General features: G+C 39.9%; 1 protein-coding gene across 2 annotated transcripts in view; it reads left to right on the forward strand.

The window, feature by feature from the left end:
• TMEM192 (transmembrane protein 192) overlaps positions 1–16,775 on the forward strand; it is a 54,981-nt gene that overhangs the window by 29,927 nt on the left and 8,279 nt on the right. Inside the window, exon 7 of one of the 2 annotated variants that reach the window (XM_042983666.1) lies at positions 131–1,528. The exons of the other annotated variant lie outside the window; for it this stretch is intronic. The gene's annotated coding sequence lies outside the window, so the exon portion shown is untranslated. Of the gene's footprint in view, positions 1–130; positions 1,529–16,775 lie in introns of those variants that run through there. 2 annotated transcript variants of the gene reach the window in all.

A 16,775-nucleotide genomic window follows, 5' to 3' on the forward strand; every position in this document is an offset into this window, starting at 1 on the left:
CTCCTCCTCCTCCTCCTTCTTCTTTTTCTTTCCTTCCTTTTTAATAAGTCTATCTCAAAGTCATTGCCTTCTCTGGAAATCTGTCTCTGTGTTCTGGCAGAAGCCATAAACTGCCTCTGTTGGTTTGCAGCCTCCTTGGGAGCTTCCTGGGTATAATCTGAAACTGGCCCCACATAGAGGACAGAGAGCAACCAGAGAGAGGCAGAGCACTCCAGATTGGCAGGTAGGAGGTTTAATGAACAAGGGAACTTGTGTACAAGGCTTGGCTTGAGAGGCGGGCTGTCAGGTAAACAGATCTCTGCATCCACCCACCAGAATCTTAAGTTTATAAAGAGGCCTTAATTGGCCTCATCTACCATCTGGAGGTCTCAACAGCACGTTATTCTCCCAAAGCTGTGTCCTCGGAACAGCTCCCACTGTGAGACGGTGGGCAGAACGTCTATTCCAAGGACAGGGGAGGGGTGAGCAGCCTCCGATTGTCCAAGTCCAGCTAATGGGTCAGTTGGCAGTCATGTCCAACAGCCTTCAGCTATTTTCCTTTTCAAAAGGAAAACACCAGTGGTAGACGATTCTTATTTAAATTCATTTGGATCTATAGTCAGTTTCTAAGGTGTATAGGATGAACTTTGGTTTACAGAAAAAGATACAGTTAAAAAGTTAGGATGCTTAGATTCTGATGTGATGTCTGTATAACTGCAAAGACTTCTCTAAACTCAATCATGAACGTACCAAACAATGAGCAAAAATGAGATGAAGTATCGGAACTAGGAAAACAGGATAATGAACAAAGCACTTTAAATGTTAAGCATTCTATTCACCAGGCAGGTGGTGTGGTGGCACAGCAGACACAAAACTTAAGGAGACCCTGGTTTGTAAGGAGGAAGAGGACTAGGATTTCTAGGCTCTGTGCTAAGTGAAATAATGGCTATAAGTCCGAGGAACTATTGGAACTTCAGGCCAGGGCACCCTGGCAGGGAAGGGGCTGTAGGAATCCCAGGCAAATGAATGAGTAAAGGAGCAAGGCAAACAGCTGCAGAGATCACAAGCGCTGTGCACTTGAGTGTGAAGCACGACATGGGAGGAGAGGCGGACAGCATCAGATCTGGGAGAGTACCTTCTTGTTCTCTGTGCTGAGCGGCCCGCCCTGGAATGGGATCCGATGAAGAGTCTCAAGCAAGGAAGTGACAGAGTCAGTTTTATTTTCAGGAGCATCAGATTATAGTACAAGGTGGAGAAAAAGTAGATGGCAGAAAGATTTGGCCCTGAACTAGGACAAGTATAGTAGCATTCTATTGAAAGTACATATGTATATATATGTGTAACATAGATGTCTGTAATTTGGGGATTTTATTTCAGAGGACAATAGCATCATGACTTATATGTTAAAAGCTCATTTTTTAAAAGAGCACTATCGAAAACTATAAGGAAAAAAAGATCTGAAATCCCACTGCTAAGGAATTGTACCAGTTTATACTGCTTGTTGTCCCATACTTTCACCACCTGTGGGTGTTTTCCGTCTATATTTAATTCTAGCCCTTCCAATGGGTTAAAATATATATATATATGTGTATATATATGTATATATGTATATACACACACATATATATATATGTATATACACATATATACATATATATATATATATGTCATTGTTTCATATTGCATTTCCTCGAATGCTAATGAAGTTGAGTGTTTTCCCCCATATTCTTTGATCTTTTATCAATCTTTCGTGACCTGTATATATCATCAGGTCTTTTGCTTATTATTCTCCTGGAATACTCTTTTTCTTAACAAACATAATCTCACTTTATATATAAGGGTAGTCCTCAGTTTCTATCTGTTGGAAATATTTCATTGTTCTGTGTTCTTCTGCTATGATCTCTTCAAACACTGCAGCCTAGATTTTATCTGCTGCAGCCCTGGTGAAAAAGTTCACACAAATGCATCCCTAAAAGCCACATCAGATGTTTCCTTGTGTGAGAGCCAGCAGTGTCTTGAGTGAATTTTAATATACACAGCTTCTGAAGGTCCTTTTCCTTCTTCCAGGGATTCAGACCCAAGTCTTACATGAATCAAGCTAATTCTTTTTCCTTTAAGGCAGCATTCTCCAACCTTGCCACTATTTTTTTTTTTTAACATTTATTTATTTTTGAGAGACAGAGTGAGACAGGGCATGAGTAGGGGAGGGGCAGAGAGGGTCGGGGGCAGGGGGGGCAGGGGGGACACAGAATCCGAAGCTGGCTCCAGGCTCTGAGCTGTCAGCACGGAGCCCAACGCAGGGCTCGAACTCATGAACTGCGAGATTATGACCTGAGCTGAAGTGGGACGCTTAACTGACTGAGCCACCCAGGCACGCCCAACCTTGTCACTTGAAATTGACATTTCAAGTTGGATTGCCTTTGTTTTGAGAGGCTATGCTATGAACTGTAGGATGTTTATTAGTATTTCTGTCTCAAGGATGCCACTACCTACCCCCAGTTGTTACAGCCCAAAATGTCTCCATAACATGCATTTCATTTCATTTAACATTTAGCATTTAATTCAGAACTGACCATGTGCCCGAGTGTATTCTAGGTGCTGGGAATTCAGGGGTCAGTAAGACAGAGAGGGTTCCTGTTCTCATGGAATCTGCATGCTAATGATGGTGTGGGGGGTGGGAGTAGAGGAAAGATGGACTTAAACACACTAGACAAATAAACCAACCATTGGGTTTAATAAATTCGATTATTCTGTAAATTAGACCTTGTGGAGTACTCTTATGTTACTATGACTTACAGAGAAAATTTAACTTCTGTGTACTATAGCCTTTCAGAAAATCAAATGACAAATGAAATGAACTTTATGTTCTTCTTCCTCCATCCTCTTTACAGAAAAGACTTACTTTAATGATCTCACAACTTGATCAGAGATGCTTTTAGAAGTCTTAAATTCTTAAGGAAACAAACTTTGAAAATATGTCAATCACAAATCACAAAAATCTCAAAACATTACCTAGGTTTCTTAAGGAAAATTGTTTCTTTCTTTTTTTTAATGTTTATTCATTTTTGAGACAGAGAGAGGCAGAGTGCGAGCTGGGGAGAGGCAGAGAGAGAGGGAGACACAGAATCTGAAACAGGCTGCAGGCTCTGAGCTGTCAGCATGGAGCCTGATGCAGGGCTTGAACTCACAGACCATGAGATCGTGACCTAAGCTGAAGCCGGCTGCTTAACCAACTGAGCCACCCAAGCGCCTCCCTGCTCCTTTTTTAAAATTAATTAATTTATTTATTTTTAATTGTTTTATTTCTAAACCAAGGAAGCCTGTCTCTAATTCTTCTCTTCACGTTTTCTCTAATCTAGTCTTACTTTTCGCCCTACTACTCCACTGAAACTGTTCTTGTCAAGGTTACCAAGAAGGCCGTTCTGTATTGCTTGAGCTGGGGATGAATGCATAGGTCTCCTCTTCCTTATTCTGTGAGCGGCAGGAGACTCAGCCGAGCACTCCCTCCATGATTCATCTTCATTTGGCTTTCAAGACACTGCAAACTCCTGGTTGTCTTCCGACCTCACTGGCTTCTTGTTCTCTCTCCTTTGCAGGTTGCTTTTCTTCTCATTGTTAGTGTACTCCAGAGCTCAGCCCCTGGGCCTCTCTCTTCTCCGTCAGGACTCACTTTCGTGGTAAACTTGTGTCTTTAATACAATCCGCAAGCTGGCAACTCCCAAATGTGTACCTCCGGTCTTTTTGAACTCCAGACTCCTATACCTAGCTCCCTCATCTAGCCCTCTACGGTAACATCTAAGACATCGCCAACATAACACATCAAAAGCCAGGCTGTCCTCCACAGCCATCTGTCTCCATAGTGACAGCTCTTCCACCCCTCACACCTATATACAGTCTTATATACAAATCCTGCTGGCTTTTCCTTTAAAATAGATCTAGAATCCATCATCCTCACATGGATTATTTTAATAGTCTCTTAAGTGGTCTTTTGGCTTCCAACTGCCACACACGCCCTGCTCCCAAAACATCAGTGTTTAATATAGTAGCAAAGAGATTCTTCTAAAACATCCATCACGTTACTCTAATGGTTGCCTATCAGTAAAAACCAAAGCATGGCATTGACCTCTAGGACTCTAGAGAATCTGCCCCACCTCCCACCCTTCCCTCCTCTCTTCCTACTCTTCTTTTACTTACTCTGTTTCAGTTACGTTGTGATTGTTGAGTTGTGAGACCCATTTCCACCTCAGACCTTTGCGGTTGCTGTTCCCTCTACTTAGAATTAGCCATTTACATATATCCTTCTTCCTCCCAGTCTTGGTTAAATGTTACTTTCTCAGTGAAGCCTTCTCTGGACCACTATAAACCACAGCTTTCCCCATACTCACCATTTTCTATCTTCCTTACCCTCGTAGGGGTTTACACTGTTACCCCAAAACATGCCACTTTGGCTTATTGATTATTTTGAATTAAAGATACTTGAGAAACAGTGACCCTCTCAGAAACTCTGACCCTCCCCTTTCCCCCCTGAAAGATTATAAATGTCCCGTGTGAAAGCTGTCTGCCTTTTACGAGGAGGGTAGAAGGCATCTTTATGACCAGAGATGGGGTTTAAGGCTAAAGAGACTGTATAAACAAGTCTTGATAATTCTTCACCCCAGTTTACTATCCCTAACCCCAAACCCCTTTGTCTTGTCAGTTTTTCACAAATGTATTGTTTGTTTGTCTAAAAGGTTTAAAGGCTTCCTGCTATGAGTCTCATCTTTTTTATGGGGCTCCTGTGTGTATGAAATTAAATTTGTTTTTTTTCTTGTTAATCTGTCTTATGCCCATTCTGTTACCAGACCAGCCAAAGAATCTAGAAGAGAAGAAGGGAAAATTTTTCTTCCTTTATAACCTGTTTGATTCATCCCCCACTGTACTTATCTCCTACAGTATGATATAATTTACTCATTTGCTTGGTTTCTCTCTCCTGACTAGAATGTAATCATATCAATTCAAATTTAAATGGTAAAAAAAAAAAAAAAAAACAACATTATCCTGCATAAGATTTTCATTTGAAAAGAATGCTACAGAAAAGAAAATCAGTAGAAAATATCAGACATGTTTCCAGTAACATCAGAAATGAGAATGTCTACACTTATTATTCTAGAGGTTTTAACAAAACATGTATATAAGAAAAACAATATGGAGCTATATAATTTGAAAAGGAAGTGATAAAATTAACACTGTTTGCAGATAACATGATTGAAGATGCAGAAAACTCCAAAGAACCTACTGGGAAAACTATTTAAAAAAAAAAAAAAAAAAAAACAGAAATGAGAGAATTCAAATTCAGTAAGGTGACTGGGTGCAAAGTTAATATGTAAAAATCTATTGCTTTATAGAAGCAACTACCAGCTAGAAGATACAATTCAAAAAAGACTCCATTTATAATAACAACAAAAAAGACTAAATACCTAGATCTTTTTGAAGAAAAGTTAAAAACACTACTGAAAAATAAGACATGAAAAGTCATGGCGTGTCCTCAGATAGAGGCTTGACATCGTAAACACGGCCATTCTCCCTTGGTTAATCTATCTATGAGGACTAGTGCTCAGCCATAATATAATATCATATCATAATATAATATCAGCCATACTATAACAGTAATGATTAAAATAGTGAGATACTGCCCACAATCAGATCAATGTAACAAAAAAGGAAAAGGACAAACAGACCAAAGTGTATATGGGAATTTAGGATATAAAAGGTGACAATTCAAATCACCAAAAGGTTAGCTCATTCAGTAAATGGTATTGAGACAACTAGGTCAACCATCAAAGAAAAACACAGGTTTGTGAAAGGATTTCCATCTGACATGGAACTGGAGGATATGAAATGGAGAACCTCACACATGCACCTTCAGAAGCATGGAATTTAAGAACAGAGACTGATTTCCCATAAATGCCTGATGTACAGAAGACTGAGACTTATCTCCTGTCCAGTGAACATCCACCAAGAAGCTCTCCCCATCTTCAAGCCAATGAGCTTCTTGTTTGAACTCTGGCTGGACTAGACGCCCCCACCCCCTCCACCCCTGCCTGCTCTGTACTCCTTGTCCATAAATACAAACCATCCCAAATCCTCAGCAAACTTGCCTGTAGATTGCTAGAGCATGCATTCCCTGAAATGCAATTCTTGTGCTGTTCCCAAATAAACTCAATTTCTGGTAATTTGAGCTTGTTGCAGTTTACCTCCTTATTTAGGTTAACAGATTATATCCCTGCCTTGGAATTCATATCTAATAAATTACTGCTGATTCAAAGATTTCATGGTTTAAAGTAAAACTACGAAAGTACTATAAACAATGGGAGAGGTTTTTAAAATCATTTCAGAGTAGGGGAACTTTTTCTAAGATTGGTATAAAAGCCATCAGTGAAAACCCTGATATATTTAACTACATAAAAATTCAAATTTCCCCTTGGCAAAAAGTGTTATGAGAGGAACGAGCCAAAAGTTAGAAGACAAATACAAAAATGGGTAAAAAAACATTTACAATTCATGTCACAGAGTGTGATTTGTGATTTATAAGAAAAGTTCATTTGGCATAGAGCTCCTAAACCTTGGAATCTCCTAAGAGCACTGGGAGTACCTTTTGTTAAAATAGTTGGTCTTCAGCAGATTCCCAAATAGCTCTAGGACCATAAAAGTGAAAGGAGTGTCTTGTTATTCATAACAAGCCCCTTTCAACCACACCTGGGTTTACATGTTATTGAAGTGACTTTTGGAAACCCCCCTGAGGATAGGGACTAGTTGCCTGTAAGACCAACCACATGATTTAGAGAGTTGGGACTCACAGTTCACCTCTACCAACCTGTGGGGAGAACTGGGTGGCTAGAAGACAGGTGGGAGCCAGACTTCATTGTATATCCCTTCCTATGTTTTTAATTTTAAAATTTGATATTTTTTATTTTTATTTTTTAAATTTATTTATTTTAAGAGAGAGAGAGAGAGAGATGAGCATGAGTGGGGGAGGAGCAGAGAGGGAGACGGAGATTCCCAAGCAGACTCCATGCATGCTTAGCATGGGGGACCAACTAGGGGCTCAATCTCAAAAACCGTGAGATCGTGACCTGAGCCAACATCAAGAGTCAGACACTTAATCAACTGAGCCACCCAAGTGCCCTATTCAAATGTTAAATTTAAGATTTACAAAAGCACAGCAAAGAAAAATAAAGGATAAATACACGCAGCTCATAGATGAAACACGGTGGTGAAAATCCACCTTGTTACCTATCAGGGAAATAGAAGTTAAACAAGGTACATTTGCAAGTCACAGTAGCAAGAGTGAAGAGATTGGTTATATCCAAGTTTGGCAGGAGTGTGCACAATGGATATGTCAATAATGGGCAAATAAGTGGAAAAGCATTCTTAGTGGTAATTTGACCCAGTAATTTTGACTCCCAACAATCTTTCCTACAAAAGTATTCATGTATGAAAATTATATGAGCAAATACACACACACACACACACACACACACACACACACACCCCAACATGAAATCATGCCTCTAATACACTGCTAAGTGAAAAAAAGCATATTGTCCAATATATTTGTATAATGTTTTGATATTCCCCTTAGGTTAAGAATTTGTGTGTGCATGTGTGCGTGTGTGTGAATCAAGACAGAAGTAGGTCCAGAAGGATATAAAACAAACGTAGTAGTTCATACTGTAAAGAGTGAATGGGAGTGGGAGAATGAAAGGTAGAAGAGTTGAAGAAGGAGAAGAATAAAAGTAAAGATTTTTGGCTTTTTATTCTGCTTCTGTATTATTTAAAATTTGTACAGTGACTTATTTTCTAATGAATAAAGAAATGTTCGACATATAGTAAATAAAAAATGTAAGTTACAACTCAGTATATTTAATATAACTGCTTTGTAAGTAATAGTACATAGCATACATACAAAGAAAACCTGGTACTTGAAAGTTAAGATGGCATGGATTGAATATACAAAGTTACTACTGATTCCTCTGCTAAAATGATAGTAAAGAATGTGTTAAGCTGGGCATCTGGATGGCTCAGTCAGTTAAGCATCCGACTCTTGATCTCGGCTCAGGTCATGTTCTCACACTTCATGAGATCAAGCCTATCAGACTCTGAGCTTGGGATTCTCTTTCTGCCTCTCGCCTGCTCATTCTCTCTCTCTCAAAATAAACATTTTTTTTTTAAAGAATTTGTGGGGCACCTGGGTGGCTCAGTCGGTTAAGCGTCTAGCTTCAGCTCAGGTCATGATCTCACAGTTCGTGGGTTCGAGCTCCGTGTCGGGCTCTGTGCTGACAGCTCAGAGCCTGGAGCCTGCTTCAGATTCTGTGTCTTCCTCTCTCTGCCCCTCCCCCGCTCTTGCTCTGACTCTCTCTCTCTCTTTCTCTCAAAAATAAACATTAAAACAAAAACAATTTTTAATAAAAAATGAAGAATTTGTTAAAGCATAAACTCACAATGACAGAAGAATAGGAAAAAGGCTTTATTTATTTTTAATGTAAAAAAATGTTTTTAATGTTTATTTTTGAGAGAGAGCACGCGAGCACACACACACATGAGCGGGGTAGGAGCAGAAGGAGAACATAGAGGATCCAAGTGGTCTCTGCGTGACAGCAGAGAGCCAGATGTGGGGCTCAAACTCGCAAACCGTGAGATCATGACCTGAGCGAAAGTCAGATGCTTCACCGGCTGGGTGCCCTGACAACTTCTTAAAATGTAAAGCAGCAAACCCTTCTAGAGTGTTTGCCAGTTCTGCTCAAAGTGTGGTTGGTCTCTGGTCTGGGGCTGGCAACAGTAACCAATCCATGAGAAGAGAAGGCTCTTGAGCCAGTATGTAAATCAACTGTCATGAAGGATTAAGATTAGATGATTTTTTTTCATAGCAAGATTTCTGAATAACAGAATCAGTGTGTTGGTTTAAATTCTAGTGTATACTCCTTTCTCCTAGAGGACCAGTAACTATTTGTTAATAGCTCACGGACTGGCACTGATCTTTGTTAATTGTCTTTACTTCTCCGATTCTCTCTTGAACCCACATTTTTGTCAGGCTTTTGCCTCTACTGCTCCACAGAAGCTACTGTAGGCAAGGTCACTAGAGACTTCCGTGATGCTCAGTCAGTACTCACCTCTCACCGTCCTGGATCTCAAGAGCATCTGAGTTCATCATACCCTCCTTGATATAGTTGCTTTACTCAGCTTCCAGGTCACCACAGTCTTTGGGTTTCTTGTCACCCTACTGGCAATTTCTGCTGTCTCCTTTGCTCTTTCCCTGTTTTCTACACCCAGTTTTAACATTTGCGTACAGGAAAATTCACTGTTGCTATGAAGTTCTATGACTTTTGAAAAATGTATAGATAACATTGTCTGACCAATACCACCATAGTAATAGTTTGAAACTCTGTGCAGGTCGAGATGAGGTGGATGTGAGGGATTTTTGCTTTTTTGGCTTTTTTGTGTTTTTAAAAAAAATTTTTTTTTAATTTTTTTTTTTTAAACGTTTATTTATTTTTGAGACAGAGAGAGACAGAGCATGAACAGGGGAGGGGCAGAGAGAGAGGGAGACACAGAATCCGAAACGGGCTCCAGGCTCTGAGCTGTCAGCACAGAGCCCGACGCGGGGCTCGAACTCACGGATCGCGAGATCATGACCTGAGCCGAAGTCGGACGCCCAACCCACTGAGCCACCCAGGCGCCCCTTTTTAAAAAAAATTTAAGTAAGCTCTATGCCCAAAGTGAGGCTTGAACTCAGGACCCCAGTCAAGAGTCACTTCCTCTACTGACTGAGCCAGTCAGGCGCCCCTACATGGAGCTGTCTTGCATGTGGGACAGATGTAAATCTTTGGGTGCCAGAGAGTGGGCTGTGGCAGACAAGATAATGGCCCCCCCTCCAAAGATGTTCATGTCTTGATTCCAAGAAACTAGAGGTTAATGTAATGGCAAAAGGGACTTTGCAGGTATAATTAAATTTCATGAATTAAGTATCATGAAAGATGGAGAGATTATCTCAAAGTGCTTGGGTTGGCCCAGTGTAACTTAATCACAAGGGTCCTTATAAGGGAAGAAAGAAAGCTGGAGAGGAAGAGTCACTGAGATGTTGTAAGGGAAGTAGAACTCGGAGCTGCTACACTGCTGGCCCTGAAGATGGAGGAGGGACAGCAGCTGGCCTGTGGCCTCAAGAAGTTGGAAAAGGCAAAAAGGAAATACTCCATTTCTTTCCGAGAGCCTCCAGAAGGAATGCAGCCCTCCCAACACTTTGGCTTTGGGACTATTGGCCTCTGAACTGGAAGATCATAAATTTGTGGTAAGCCACACACGTGTGATTAATCTGTTACAGCAACAACCGGAAACTATTACAAGAGAAATAGTTCTAACAGCCCTTTCCCCCCAAAAATCTACTTCTACATTCCCTTTATAATCAAACCCTCCCCTGACTATTAACCACTGGCAAGGATTGACCTGTTTTCTAGCTCTATAGTTTTGTTTTTTCCAGGTCATATAAATGCAATCATATGGTATGTAACCTGTTAGGTCTGTCTTCTTTCCCTCAGCGTAATACACTTGAGATCCATCCATGTTACAAATATCAATAGTTCACTCCTTTTTAGTGCTGAATTAAGTATCCCATGAACATACCATAGTTTGTCTATTTCTCAGTGCAGACATTTGGGTTGCCCCCGGTTTTGAGCTCCTATGAATAAATCTGTTATAAACATTTGCTTTAAAGCGTTTGTGTGAATTTCATTTAAGTGATGTTTTCATTTCATCTGGGTAAACACCTGAGTAGGATTGCTGAGTAATATGGTTTTATAAACCTTTACCTTTATAAGAAATTGCCAAACGATTTTCCCAAATAACTACCATTTTACATTTCTGCCAGCAACATAGAAAGTTCCAGTTTCTCTGCATACTTACCAGTGCTTGACATTGTCACTTTTTAAAAATTTCAGCTATTCTAGTAAGTGGGCGGTAGTATCTTACAGTGTTATTTTCGTTTCACCGATGGCTAGGATGTTGAGCATCTTTTCATGTGCTTATTTATCATGTTCGTGTTCTTCGGTAAAAAGTCTGTTCTGATCATTTATCCATTTTTTACTGGGGTGCTTGCTTTCTTAGTGTTGATTTTTATTTCTTTATTTTGAGAGAGAGCATGCACGGGGGGGAGGGGCAGAGAGAGAGCATCCTAAGCAGGCTGCTCACTGTCAGCACAGATCTCAGTTGTCTCAGGGCTTGACCCAAACTTTCACAAACTGCACGATCATGACCTGAGAAGTTGGAAACTCAACCAACTGAGCCACCCAGGTGCCCTGCTTAGTGTTGATTTTCAAGAGTCCTTTCTATATTTGTATCTGCCCCTCGTGTGAGCCACTTAGGAATTGTCTGGGACTTGGAAGGGGTTTACATCGTCGTTGCATTTCTCAAAGCATTTGCTTTACTTCGCTGGGTTGTTCCCTCAGGCTCAGCTGTTGGGTGGGCCTGGAAATATTCTGAGACAGAATTCCCTTCTCCAGTTCTCTCCTCCTTCCCTCCCCACGTCCTGACTCTCTTTCCCAATGACCTGTGGCCAAACAGATGGAGTTTTCTTGTAAATTTAGCTTCCTGTGCAATTGTGCCATTCTGAACAAACGGGCCTGGACTGCGGACAAAGGAGCAAGAGAGAAAAAAACAGACGGATCCTCCTCCATCCCTTGCAACTGGGACCCCTTTTCCTGGTTCCCATTGCCTGGGAGTACAGATCCCCAATTGGGGTCAGGTCTGGTCTCTGGGAGAAAAAAAAAAAAAAAAAAGAAAAAGAAATCATATCCCCAGGGGCCTTTTTTCTGGTCCTCTCCTAAGATGGATTGTTCTCTGCGTTTTTGCTGTCTTTGATTCATTATCTCACTCAGCACAAAGCTGGGAGATATAAAAAGGAAACTCTACAGGTTTCTTTTCAAGTTGTGCCTTCCCTCCCCAGTCTGTCTGTCATTATTTACCTTTTGGAGTCCTCAGATAATTGCTTTTCTATTTTGTTGAGGATTTTAGTTGAAATCAGGGGGAGAGATACGCTACAGCAGGCATTCTGGTTGGCGTCCAATTTCTTTCCCTGGATATTCAAGGTTGGAGAGCTCAATCGTTCAGTCCCAGGCCCTCTTCTCATCAGTCTGCACACATTCCCTTTCTGATTTCACCCAATGTCATTGCCTGAATAATTCCCCAAATTTAAATTGCTGGTCTAGCTTTCTCCCGAACTCCAGAACTCCTAGACAGTTGCATGATTGTCACTTGGATATCTAATAAACATTTTAAAATTAATATTTTTGAAGCTGAACTCCTGATCTTCCCTACCCCAAACCTGCTCACCTATCTTCCCCCATTTCAGTAAATGGCAAGACCAGATGGTCTTGCCTTTGTTCAGGGCAAAAAAATTCATGTCATCCTCAATGTTCGAGAGACCTGGAGAATCAGCAGTGTGAATGTGCATAAACAAGTTAGTGATAAATAGTATGTAGAACACTAAACTCAAAGGGAGGAAGACTAACGAGTGAAAAAGGAAAAGTGATCAGAGAAAAAAGTGACTAGAGCATTCACTGTCATAACTTAAATACTGAATGTTAACAAAAATGACAATAAAGTTAAATGGGAGATTTGGAGGAAAAAAATATTGCACATGTGTGGTTGGGCTGGAGCGGTGGAAGGTTGGTAGAACAATGCCTAAACCTGAAAAAACAAGTAGCAAAAGAGGAGTTAAGAAATATGGAGGGGCGCCTGGGTGGCTCAGTTGGTTAAGCGGCCGACTTCGGCTCAGGTCATGATCTCTCGGCTCAGGTCATGATCTCGCGGTCCGTGAGTTCGAGCCCCGCGTCGGGCTCTGTGCTGACAGCTCAGAGTCTGGAGCCTGTTTCAGATTCTGTGTCTCCCTCTCTCTGACCCTCTCCCGTTCATGCTGTCTCTCTCTGTCTCAAAAATAAATAAACTTTAAAAAAATTTTTTTAAGAAATATGGAGGTAAACACTGAAAGATATTCTGAAGAGCTGAAAGTAGTTCTCTGAGAAGAGAGGAGTTGGGGAGGTTAGAGAATGTAGTTTCTTATAATTGTGTAGAACTTTTTGACGTTAAAGTATATGCATGTAGAACTTTTATAAAATAAAACTGGTGGTCGATGCACACCAAACTGTTAGATGATAACAGTGGTTGCTTTTGTGGACTTAGTCTTTAATTTTCTAAATTATATATTCCTATAAAACTTGAATTTTCTTAAGAATCACATATTCATTATATTGTTCTATTTTTAAAAGCATAAAGTATAGGGGTGCCTGGCCAGGTCAGTGGGTAAAGCATGTGACTCCTGATCTCAGGATTGTAAGTTCAAGTCCCATATTGGGTATAGACATTATTAATAAATAATGAACTACTGGGACCTCATCAAAATAAAAAGCTTCTGCACAGTGAAGGAAACAATCAGCAAAACTAAAAGGCAACTGACAGAATGGGAGAAGATATTTGCAAACGACATATCAGATAAAGGGTTAGTATCCAAAATCTATGAAGAACCCATCAAACTCAACACCCAAAATACAAACAATCCAGTGAAGAAATGGGCAAAAGACACGAATAGACACTTCTCCAAAGAAATCCAGATGGCCAACTGACACATGAAAAAATGCTCAACATCACTCATCATCAGGGAAATACAAATGAAAGCCACAATGAGATATCACCTCACACCTGTCAGAATGGCTCACATTAACACCTCAGGCAACAACAGATGCTGGCGAGGATGTGGAGAAAGAGGCTCTCTTTTGCATTATTGGTGGGAATGCAAGCTGGTGAAGCCACTCTGGAAAACAGTATGGAGGTTCCTCAAAAAACTAAAAATAGAACTATCCTACAACCCAGAAATTGCACTACTAGGCATTTATCCAAGGGATACAGGTATGCTGTTTCAAAGGGGCACATGCACCCCAATGTTTATAGCAGCACTATCGACAATAGCCAATGTCCATCGATGGATGAATGGATAAAGATGTGGTATACACACACACACACACACACACACACACACACACACACACACTGGAGTATTACTCAGCAATCAAAAAGAATGAAATCTGGCCATTTTCAACTACATGGATGGAACTAGAGGGTATTATGCTAAGTGAAATTAGTCAGTCACAGAAAGACAAATATATGATTTCACTCATATGAGCACTTTAAGAGACAAAACAGATGAACATAAGGGAAGGGACACAAAAATAATATAAAAACAGGGAGGGGGACAAAACAGAAGAGACTCATAAATATGGAAAACAAACAGGGTTACTGGAGGGGGTGTGGGGGGGGGGATGGGCTAAATTGGTAAGGGGCATTAAGGAATCTACTCCTGAAATCATTGTTGCACTATATGCTAACTAATTTGGATGTAAATTTAAAAAAATAAAATTAAAAATTAAAATAAATAAACAAAAGGTAATAAAGGAGAAAGTTTTAATAAAAGCATAAGGAATATTAGGGATCTTCAGAGGAACAGAAGATATATATACATATAGAAGGTATTATATATAGAGAGAAAATAGATATAGATATATAGAAGCCATATATATTATGAGGAACTAGCTTCTGATCATGGTGGCCAAGAAGTCTAGTGATTTGCCATTTATAAACAGAAACCTAAGAAAGCCAGTGGTGTGATTTAGCCTGAATCCTAGGTAGATGAGATGTGGCAGCTCAAGCACAGAAAAATAGGAGTGAAGTCCTCCTTCCTCCTCCTTTATTCTATTGAAGCCCTCAACAGACTGGGTGATGCCCACCCACAAAGGGAAGGGCAGTCTACTTGTATCCACTGATTCAAATGCTAATCTCATCTGGAAACACCCTCAAAGACACACCTGGAAATGTTTAAACTGGGTACCCCCTGTCCAGTCAAGTTGACATATAAAATTAACCTTAATATAAAGATATAAAAGAACATTGGAGACCATTTTTACAAACTTGATATAGGCATGACTTTCTAAACATGACTTGAAACCAGAACCCACAAAATTTTTAATATTTTTTGTAGTAATTTATACCAAGAAAACAAATTTCATGAATATGTAGATAAAAATGTAAATATATAGATTAAAAAGTAGAGCCTGTCAGATGGGAAATCCCTAAACTTCTATAATGAATTTAGTAGATCCAAAATCTCATCCTATCCATCCTCTTTACCTTTTTTTTAAGTCAAGGAGTTAACCTCTCTAGGTCAAAGACCAAATATTCCTCTTGTGATCTGTATTCCATTCTCTTTCCTTCTAAACTTTGAGGTAGTTGTTCTCACTTTTTAATCTCAGGACCCCTCTACCCTTGTAGGGGAGCGAAAATAATCTTCCTAGATAGTCCCCTTCTCAGCTAGTCCTATGAATTTTGTGACTTTCACCCAGCATTCTTTCTCTAAGTTTTATCTACTTTCAGTGCTTCAGTTTCTAAGCATTTACTGAGGACTCCTAAATTTAGATACCCAAAAATCTGAATGTAAGAGTGACATAGCCAATGAGATAGAAATCTGATCATATTGTTTCCTGCTTCAAACCTCTCCATGGCCTCCCATTGTTCTTAAATCCTTAAGTTACCTGCAAAGCTCCTTTCTTCCATTCTTGCTGTCCCTAATATATTGGCTTTATTACAAATTAGTTCACATAGGGGTGGCCTGGCTGGTTCAGTTGGAAGAGCATGTATTTGACTCTTGATCTCGGGGTTGTGAGTTTGAGCCCCATGTTGACTGTAGACACTCTTTAAATAAATAAATAAACTTTAAAAAAATAAAGTACATAAATATGGAATAATTGATTTAAAAAGTTAGTTCACAGCAGTTCTTTCTGCCCACAGGTCCTGTGTCCTGTCCCTGTGCTTGAATAAAACCACCTTTTTGCACCAGAAGCAAAAAGGGGGGGGTGGGGGGGAGGGGGCAGGGTGCCTTGGTGGCTCAGTCACTTCAGCATCCACCTCCAGATATGGACTCAGGTCATGATCTCAGTTGGTGAGATCCAGCCCCGCATTGAGCTCTGTGCTAATAGTGCAAAACCTGCTTGGGATTCTCTATCCCTCTCTCTGCCCCTCCCCTGCTTGCGCTCTCTCACTCTCAAAATAAACTTTAGAAAATATATTTAAAAAAATTAGTGCACATAAAAAGTCCTTAATATATACTGATTTATGCATGCCAAGAAATCAGTACAGGTATACACAAAATGTTAATGCTGTTAATAGGAAGGGTGTGTGGGTATGTGTGTGTGCCTGTATTGTTAAGGGAATAGGGGAAAGGGTCACACCAATAATCTCTATATGGCTATTTTTCTTTTTTTTATTAGAGCAACCATGTTGTATTAACAGGGAATTTATCAAAAACAGTTGTCAAAAAAAGTCCAATTGAAAACTAAAGGAAAGTGAAATGTAATCCTGAAGTTTGTCATAATTCATATAATGTAACTAGGCAACAGACAATAGAAGAGGCAAAGCATCTTTTGTTATACTATTACAGTAAAAAAAAAAAAAATATGTAAAGCCAATAGAGAGCCCACCTAGTAACTGCTCAAAGGACATCCAATCTGCACTCAATTCTAAGGAAATGGATAGTTAATATTTGTAGTTCAAGAACAGCTAGCTTCTCAAAACTCAAGAAATGTGGAACTAGCCAAAATCAATATAAACCTATTTTAGATAAGATAGGAGAGATAAATGTGTTCATTCAACTGTAAATGCACCCATTCAAACTTCAGGTAGAGATGGCAGAGTGAGTCCATGCAGAAACCTTACTTTGGAGC

The sequence above is a fragment of the Panthera tigris genome, chromosome B1, assembly GCF_018350195.1.
Source record: "Panthera tigris isolate Pti1 chromosome B1, P.tigris_Pti1_mat1.1, whole genome shotgun sequence".
Lineage (NCBI taxonomy): Eukaryota > Metazoa > Chordata > Mammalia > Carnivora > Felidae > Panthera > Panthera tigris.